Genomic DNA, 8,202 nt, shown 5'->3' with positions numbered 1-8,202 from the left:
TTGTGTGTGTATGAGTGAGCAACCATATATGAGCGAGACGAGAGAGAAAGAGAAAAGATTATATTGTCAAAAGGCCGGAATAATTTCGAGCGTTTCGAGAAGGTGGACGCGAAAATCGTATCCGGACAACGTCAATTACTTACGTAGACGAAATGAAATTTATCGATACGCCCGTGCCTCGTATCGTTTGGACAATCTATAATTCTTGAGTTCCGTTTGTCTCGAGGCAACGTTTCAGCTTACATTCACAATCACGCTAATTACTTGCGATGTAAAAAAAGTCTAATTTAAAAAATGTATATATACATAGATGAATGTAAACGTTCTTTTCTCGAACAGCTCGACCATTATTCTCCCGATAGGTCAACGTGTTCATTTTGTAATATCTAACAAGAGTAACAAGTAGGACGGTCAATCACGCATGCGAAATAGAAATCGTTTTTTTTTTTTAAGAACGTAATTGAAGGCAAATCGGAGAAAAATGCAAGAGAGAGACGATAGCGAGAAAAAAGGAAGGGATCTTTGTTATATAAACCTTAACGTATATACCGTAAACAACACACAACTGCCTAGAAACTCAGATTAATAATAATATATATATTATACTTATTACATTATATACAATTAATTTAAAAAAATGACATGTCTAAGCGCACAACAACGAGCGAGTTTGGCAGAACAAGAGACGTGCGTGTAGATAGAATATATTCAACCGAAGTGTACGTACAAGGTGTCCCACCGGAACATATTTCAATAACAGATGTTAAATGTCGTTAAATGTGGTTGAATTACAAGCGAAAATATATAATTAATGAAGAGCGAAGCTTCAAGATGACAGGCGGAGAATAAAATCATATATTGTTAGAAAAAATTCAGGCCGGTTTTACTTTGATAAAGTTCGGATTGTCGCATTATCTTCGCGGAAATTTAAGAAAATGTGCGACATGATGGTCTTCCGTAAAATTCTTCCGAAAGAAATATCAAGTCTGCGTGAGTGTAACAAGGCCGTCATCGAAATACGTACTGGTAGTTTCGAAATGCACCGTATAGGAGACAGAGAAGAAGCGAGAGGAGACAGTTCGCGACTGTACTCGAGAGACCATAACGCGGCACGTTTCTGACCGTAGCTACGATTTTTCACTTCGTCTGGCGAGAATAAATGCACTCCCCGACCATTTACCGCGAAACAAGTTTTGCGGTCGAACGTCGATACATCGAGCGATGCGAGCGAAGACAAACGTCGACCAAGTCTCTGGCCGGGTAGCCGATTGCCGCCCGTTATCCCGGGCGAAGTTGCCAGTTTTGAAAAGTTAAACGCGTCCCGCGGGGAACCCGCACTGCGCTTCTCGGCGCGTCAATAATGCAGGTGCAAGAAAAATCAGTTGCCACGACGCTAGCTCGTCAAGCGCGTCTTTTTTATTTTATTTTTCGCAGAGACTCGTTGACACCCCAGGGACTTCTTTCGCTAGCCAAGCTCAGCCCTGAGTCGCTTTATTCGAGTAAAATAGTAATTTCAATTCGCGAGAGATATATATCTATTTATTGACTCTCGACGTCGAGAATCCCGAGGCGAAGTATAACGCCAATCGTCATCGACGTAAACGAGTCGAGTCGACGTCGAGTAGTCGTGCAAGTTGGTCCAAAAGGGGATAGCTGTAAATTTCCGCGACAAACTTCGGCGGAGATGCGACGTGAAACTTTCGCCCGCTCGCATTTTCGATTTATCGCTTTGTCGAACGCTCGAGACGAATCCTAGATATAAAGAAGTGACGATCGCGAGTTGGAGCACTTTAGAAACACCGTTCTGAAGGGCATCGCCGTTTTATCGCTGCGAGAACTCGGGGATGAGAAAGCGGAATGGAAGGCGTTTAAAGAGAAATTTCATTATCAACAAATACAAGTACAATCAGCAGGATGCCTCGAGCTGTTCGATGACTATGTACAGCGTGTAAAAGTTTTTAGAAAAATTTAACTATGTGTGGCGGGATGAGAAAAAAGAGAAAAAGAGAGAGTGTGCGTGTGAGAGAGAAAGCGAGAGAGATTTGCGAAACCTGTACGATGAAAATATATTGCAATGATTAATGCATGGCCAGATATTAAAAACGCTATGAAAATGAGAAGATGATAGAGAAAGTTTTAATAAATTAATTCTTAATGCTATAAAAAAAGACAAGAGACACTATTGATACCTACTACCTAAGAAACATAGTATATATATATATATAAATATATGATAATATACACACATTTACACAATCAGAGAGAGAGAAAGGGAGAGAAAGAGAAAGAAAGAGAATAAAAAAGTGAAAAAACGAGAAACGTAAACACATGTACATGGCATCCTATGAACGTAACTATAAATATATACCGATATGTGCGTAATTACATTAATATCTATGAAAATTAGGCATCGATGTACTTGCGGACGTAAAACGTGCATGAGATTAACTCACTTGCTATTACCTTATATGAGAACAGATAAATATATACTATATTCATGGGATATCCCAAAATGCTACCGCCATTTCCTTCATTTACGAATTGTTTGATTAATTTTCAGCCCAGCTTCTTCTAATTCTTTTATCTTTATAATACTGGACACAATTCAGAGTATTTATAGATATTTGCTCGCAATTAAATAAAGACTATTAAAATAACACTCGCATAAAACAGATCGAAAAGCAAAGTTTCGTTAAGCATTAACAAGGAAAGTTTTCAGCCGCTTATAATTCGAAAACTACTGACGCCTCGACATTTTCATTAATTGCCGAAATCCAAATTGATCAAAGAATTCTTAGAGAAAAAAACTGGCGATAGTTCTGGAATATTCTGTATGTAACAAGAGAAAGAGAGAGAGAGGAAAAAGTATGAATGTATGTAAAAGAATGCGTGTATGAAGAGACCTGTGCAAGAGAATGCAAAGAGAGTAGGAATTAATTAATCGAGAATTTTTTAAAGAAAGTCGAGCCGCGTTTTTCGAGCGCACGCTCGTCGGCTTCGACGAACTTAGGAAAATATTTACAAATGATACATTCACTTGAGAGAAGTTTTAGTTAGAGAGTGAGAGAGGTAAATTTAGATCGTGTATAAACTAATTTTAGGAATTTTGGTTGGTTTGATGTTAGAATTGACCCGGGAAAACGTCGAGTCGATCGTCGTAGAAGCGCGTGAACTGCGGCAATAAAATCGAATCGTATCACTAATGAGGTCGTGTCCGCGTATAATTATGGTCAGACTCTTATCGCGACGACAGTTTGCAAAACGATTTTTCCCTTGAACTTGCTCACTGGCTTGTCGAAGTGTATAGCATAACTCGCCCTTCGCGATTAAGCGGCTTTACATTAATTAGACGCGCTTGCTCTGCTATGAAACTCAAATTTTACGATACTGTACCGCATAAGCTATTGTAGCAATGAGTCAGCAACATTTATACGCTCGATTTCTTATTATTAATAGATGATTGTTGAATTTTTAGCATACACGTGTATAAGTAAAGAAGTAAAAGAGATTGTTACGAGTGAAAAAGAAAAGTAAACGTAAAAAAAATATATATTTAAAGAGACATCTCTCAAAAGTAAAGTTTGCAAATATCATGGATTTACGCGCCATTTTATGGCGTATGAGCCAAGTTATTAAAATAATTAGGTAATCTTGCAAACTTTGGCCGATAAATGCGAGAAGTGATAATCCGCGACCTCGATGAAGACGAGAGATTCGATTTTATGTGTCGATTATTAAAAAAAAAAAATTGTTACTTCGCGCAACGAAGCGTGTTTCGCGAAAAGCGAACGAAGACGATCGCAACGGCGACGATTTTATCTACGTTAATCTAGAAGACATTGCTGGAACAATGATTTGTACGCCTTCTATGAAGGACCCTAGAGTACATTATGTTACCTAATACTCGTAAGCACACATTATCTAATAAATATTATTTACAAAATCAACCGGGCTATTTACATGATATTTATTTTATAAATCCCCGAATATGAATTACGTATAAAGTTTCGCAATTAAAATGTTCAATACATTCGAGCAAATAAATAAATGATTGCTTACGATATTGCGGATGTATTAACGGTACTAAATTTAATATTTATTTGAAAGATAAATTTTACCTCCGTTTTAATTGGAAAAGTATTTATGGAAATTATTTTATTGTTATTCTTTCTCTAAAGTTTTACGCACTTCGAGCGAAAATATATGATTTCAATAAATTAAAATGGATCATCTTACAGCAATTTATAATTTGATTTCCTAGGCTCGATCTAGTAAAATTATAATTCTTGATTTAATAAAAAAATAAATTATACAATTTTACTCTTCTGTTAAATAAAATCTATAAATAATAATAATAATGAAATAATTTACATAAACCGTTTTCCAATTAAAACGAAGATAAATTTTATTCTTCAAATAATACATTTATCAATTCTTTTTTAAATGAAAATTAGATGATATGTATTAAATTATATAAGTTGTCATTAAAAAAAAGAAATAATGCTTCGTATAATAATTAAAATTTGTTACTATAATAATATACATTTATATAGACATCAACCAGATTGAAACAAGTAGTCTCGTCAGTTAAAATTAGAGCAACAATATTTCCATTTCAAACTATTCCTTCAATCGAACGGAATTAATCGTCCCGATGCTAACGAGTTGACGAAACAAAGCGTAAAATATGCAGATAATAGTTCATTTTCAATCGAAATTAATTTACAATATAAAAAGTGGAATCTTCGACGTGTATCTGGTTCATAATACGTTAAACGTTTCGAGTATCTGGCCTTGATGTTACCTTGGTGTTTGTGGAAAATAAGCGTCCAACGGCAAGGCCGTCGAACACCGTGTTATTAATCACGCGGCAAAGCTCAAGCCGATAACAACGTGTCACTCCGTGTTATACCCATCGAAACGCGATTATTTCCTACGAACTATTAGCCCGATCATCATCTCGTGTGATTAACTCCCGCGATTAACGATTGTAAGTCTCTCGACAGTTTTCATCGATGCAAATATCTCACGCAATTTATTCATGTCACTCAGAATCGAATTAATAGGGGATGGGAATTATAAAGCGTTATTTATACGCGGACGATAATGACTTATTTAACGATGACACTAGATTCGAATACATCGAGGTTTGAAATATTCGCTGATTTAAACGTAAATTGCTCGTTTATTTCGGTTATAAATGCGGAGTATAGAGAGATATACTAAATTCTTATATAAATACATTATATATAACGCAATATTAACTTTTGATAGTAGATTTTCAGATAATTGCATTTTAATTAAGTTATTAATTCAACTTTATTAATCGCACTGTATTGCGTGTTTAAAATGATAATTTTTATTTTGCAACTTTTCAGTCATAAACGGAACGTCGCATGTACAAAATTGATTGCGAGTCAAGCAACATTTCAATGCGTTTGAGTAACGAGTACAGAGTTTGAGATTTCGTTCGTTGTGTCAATTTACAAGTTTCACGAGTGTCGAGCGAATCATGGAGTCTCGCGATCACGTTTCGATAAAATTTCAATTTATAATTTTGTAAAGTGCGCGTCGCGTGCAATTATCGCCGGGAGTGCCGTGCAATTATCATATTCTAATGGTTCATATAATTAGTCATGTTTTCGCGAATGTTGTAAGTGCAATGAGTGAATCTGAGAGAAGAAAATCATGGGGTGAGTAAATGGAGTAATGAGGTGAGTAAAAATTGATTAAACCGAGCGTTGAAGATGTTAATGTCTAATGGAGTAACTAATTATAAAGTATTGATTATGAAATATCGTTAAGATCTCTGATAATAATGATCTCCTTGGCTATGAATCGCACAACCTTGAGCAAAAATAACTGATATCGGAAAAAATAATATCTGAATTAAATTCCGATATTGTGCATCCAATATTATGCACCTCCTTACCATGTATAAACAAATAAAAATAGCACCGTCCTGCGTATAAGAAGATTAAAATAAGATCGCGAACTTAAAAAAGAAAATCAGCAGACATTAAAATAATATACGTGGGCAATAAATATACGAGAAATATCCAAAAAAGAGTTAACAGTCTGCTTCGCATGTTTAGATAATTAGCATTCGTGCTATGGTTTTTTGTGCACAACTTTTTGCATACATAAACATTTGCATCTAGATGTTGTTCGTATACCTAAATACCTACCGACTATGAAGCTGTCATTTGCACGCTACCTGGCCGCGACAGGTGCATTTGATACGCCGCGAAATCGGCGGGTAAACGCATAACGGCGGCGGACGCGGGCATCGCGCGCATAACCGACCGTCGAGAGAGAAGGAGAAAGAGACTCCTCGCTAAAGAGAACCCTTATCCTCCCTCGGAGAGAGGAGAGAAGCTCGCGATATAACACACATCGATCTGCCGTGGCGGCGTGTGCGCACTGGCTCGGCGCTGACGAGACGCTGCGCACCCGCGGCGCCGTGCCGCGCCGCGCCGCTCCGCTCCGGCCGCGGCCGTTTTCAGCGTGCCACCCCGTATAAAACCGTGACCGGGGTCACGGCGCGATACCAACAGGTGATGCCGAAGAAGGAGGAGGACACTCCCTCGAGCGGCATCTCGTCGAGCGTTTCCCACGGGTCCCGCCGCCGACGACAACGGTGATTTAATATCGCTCTCACGAGCCTATCGCTCGCCCTGTACCCTACGGATTGCCCGACTACCGCCAGGATCCATCTAGCCGGACTTCGCTGCCAGGATAAACACGCGGGGGTAGCATCCATTTAGTTCGGGCGGGATGCGGGAGGAAAGTCGGGCGAGAAACGTCGACGAGATACGCGGCGAAAGTTTCGATCGGTCGATGATTTAGTGGGCAGGCTGTTGGTATAGTGCTTCCCCGACTACGATTCTTCCGACGCAGCTTCCTTCCCGCGCGCGCCTGTTCTATCCGCGAGAGCACCGACGTATACTCGGGTCGGGATGTAGTTACGCGGTTGACACGAGCGCGGGATCGACGTGCGGGACGTGCGATGATCGAGTGTTCCCTTCCACGCGCTGGATTCTGACAAGGTGAGCGATTTTCAGATCTTTAGATAGTGGCGGGTGAAAAGCGATCTTTAAACGTGCATACGCGACAGCGACGATAGCTGAATCGAGCGAATAAATCTTTGAAATCCTTTAATACTCCGATTATTTCTAACTTCGACTCTGACTCTTAAATTTTGTAAGAAAGTTGTTGCAACTTGAAAATTTCTTATTCGTCTCATCGAGATATCCTGTTTTGACCTACTGCGTACGCTAGGCATTTATCAAATGGAAAATATCGACTGTGTAAATTGAAAATAAACTTTCCGAGAACAACTCGAGAGAATATCTATAAAAATAGATTCGCGTGTGTGGAGATACGAAATACGAGTGCAATGAGATTATATACGATTGCGAAGACATAGATCGAACGGCGCGCATACCTATAAGATGAGCGCAATAATAAAATTACAGAATTCTTTCCCAGAGATGATGACACACTGCATTGGTAGAAGTACATTAAAATCGTTTTACGGGAATACATAAAGGAATCCGAAGAGCATTGTAGCCAGACAGGATATTTCACTGTTCAACGAGCTGCACATAACGGACATCTTCACTTTATATATGAAATCATTGATTTCCTCTTGTCGCTCCGCATTCAGAGTCCGATTGCACGATACTCTGACTTATTAATAACCGAATCCCGATTTCAACACAATTTTTCTCTTCGGTTCGCTGGCCCCGATACGACTATCGAATATATAACCATCTGAGATGCCGTGAAGATTAATCTCGGTCAGCAATTTTATTTCTTCAACTACGTCGCTATTTTCAAACAAGCAAACACGCACAACAATATTATCACTTTAAGTAAGTACAATCGTTACGCATTGCTATAGAATGCAATAAATTAAATACACCAGTATCGATACTAGTATCTGTATTGCAAACAGTACGTTTGAAAATTATAGAAGGAGATTTGTGAAGATGACATCACGCATCCGACCTTAAACAGTCTGCATTGTCTGTAAAGTGCATTGCGTGAAAAAGCGTCTTTCGAAAATTTGACGGTTATATATCGCAAAATGACGAAAGTGAAATGACGAAGCGAGAGATACGGCACGAGCACGAATCGCCCTGGATATCACCGTGTTTTCTTAGTTCGCCCGCGCAACACGTGTCGGAATAAAAATAA

The 8,202-nt window shown here is 38.7% G+C and overlaps 1 protein-coding gene across 3 annotated transcripts in view; it reads left to right on the top strand.

The window, feature by feature from the left end:
- The first annotated feature begins 4,975 nt into the window (after positions 1-4,975).
- LOC112462650 overlaps positions 4,976-8,202 on the top strand; it is an 18,833-nt gene continuing 15,606 nt past the window's right edge. For 2 of the 3 annotated variants that reach the window (XM_025028538.1, XM_025028539.1), the window contains exon 1: positions 6,519-7,049. The gene's annotated coding sequence lies outside the window, so the exon portion shown is untranslated. Of the gene's footprint in view, positions 4,991-5,378; positions 5,694-6,518; positions 7,050-8,202 lie in introns of those variants that run through there. The other variant, XM_025028540.1, reaches the window with a different exon arrangement.

The sequence above is a fragment of the Temnothorax curvispinosus genome, unplaced genomic scaffold, assembly GCF_003070985.1.
Source record: "Temnothorax curvispinosus isolate PA1 unplaced genomic scaffold, ASM307098v1 QBEX01012644.1, whole genome shotgun sequence".
Lineage (NCBI taxonomy): Eukaryota > Metazoa > Arthropoda > Insecta > Hymenoptera > Formicidae > Temnothorax > Temnothorax curvispinosus.
Note: the sequence above shows the minus strand (reverse complement) of the source record. Positions and strands in the feature narration are given on the sequence as shown.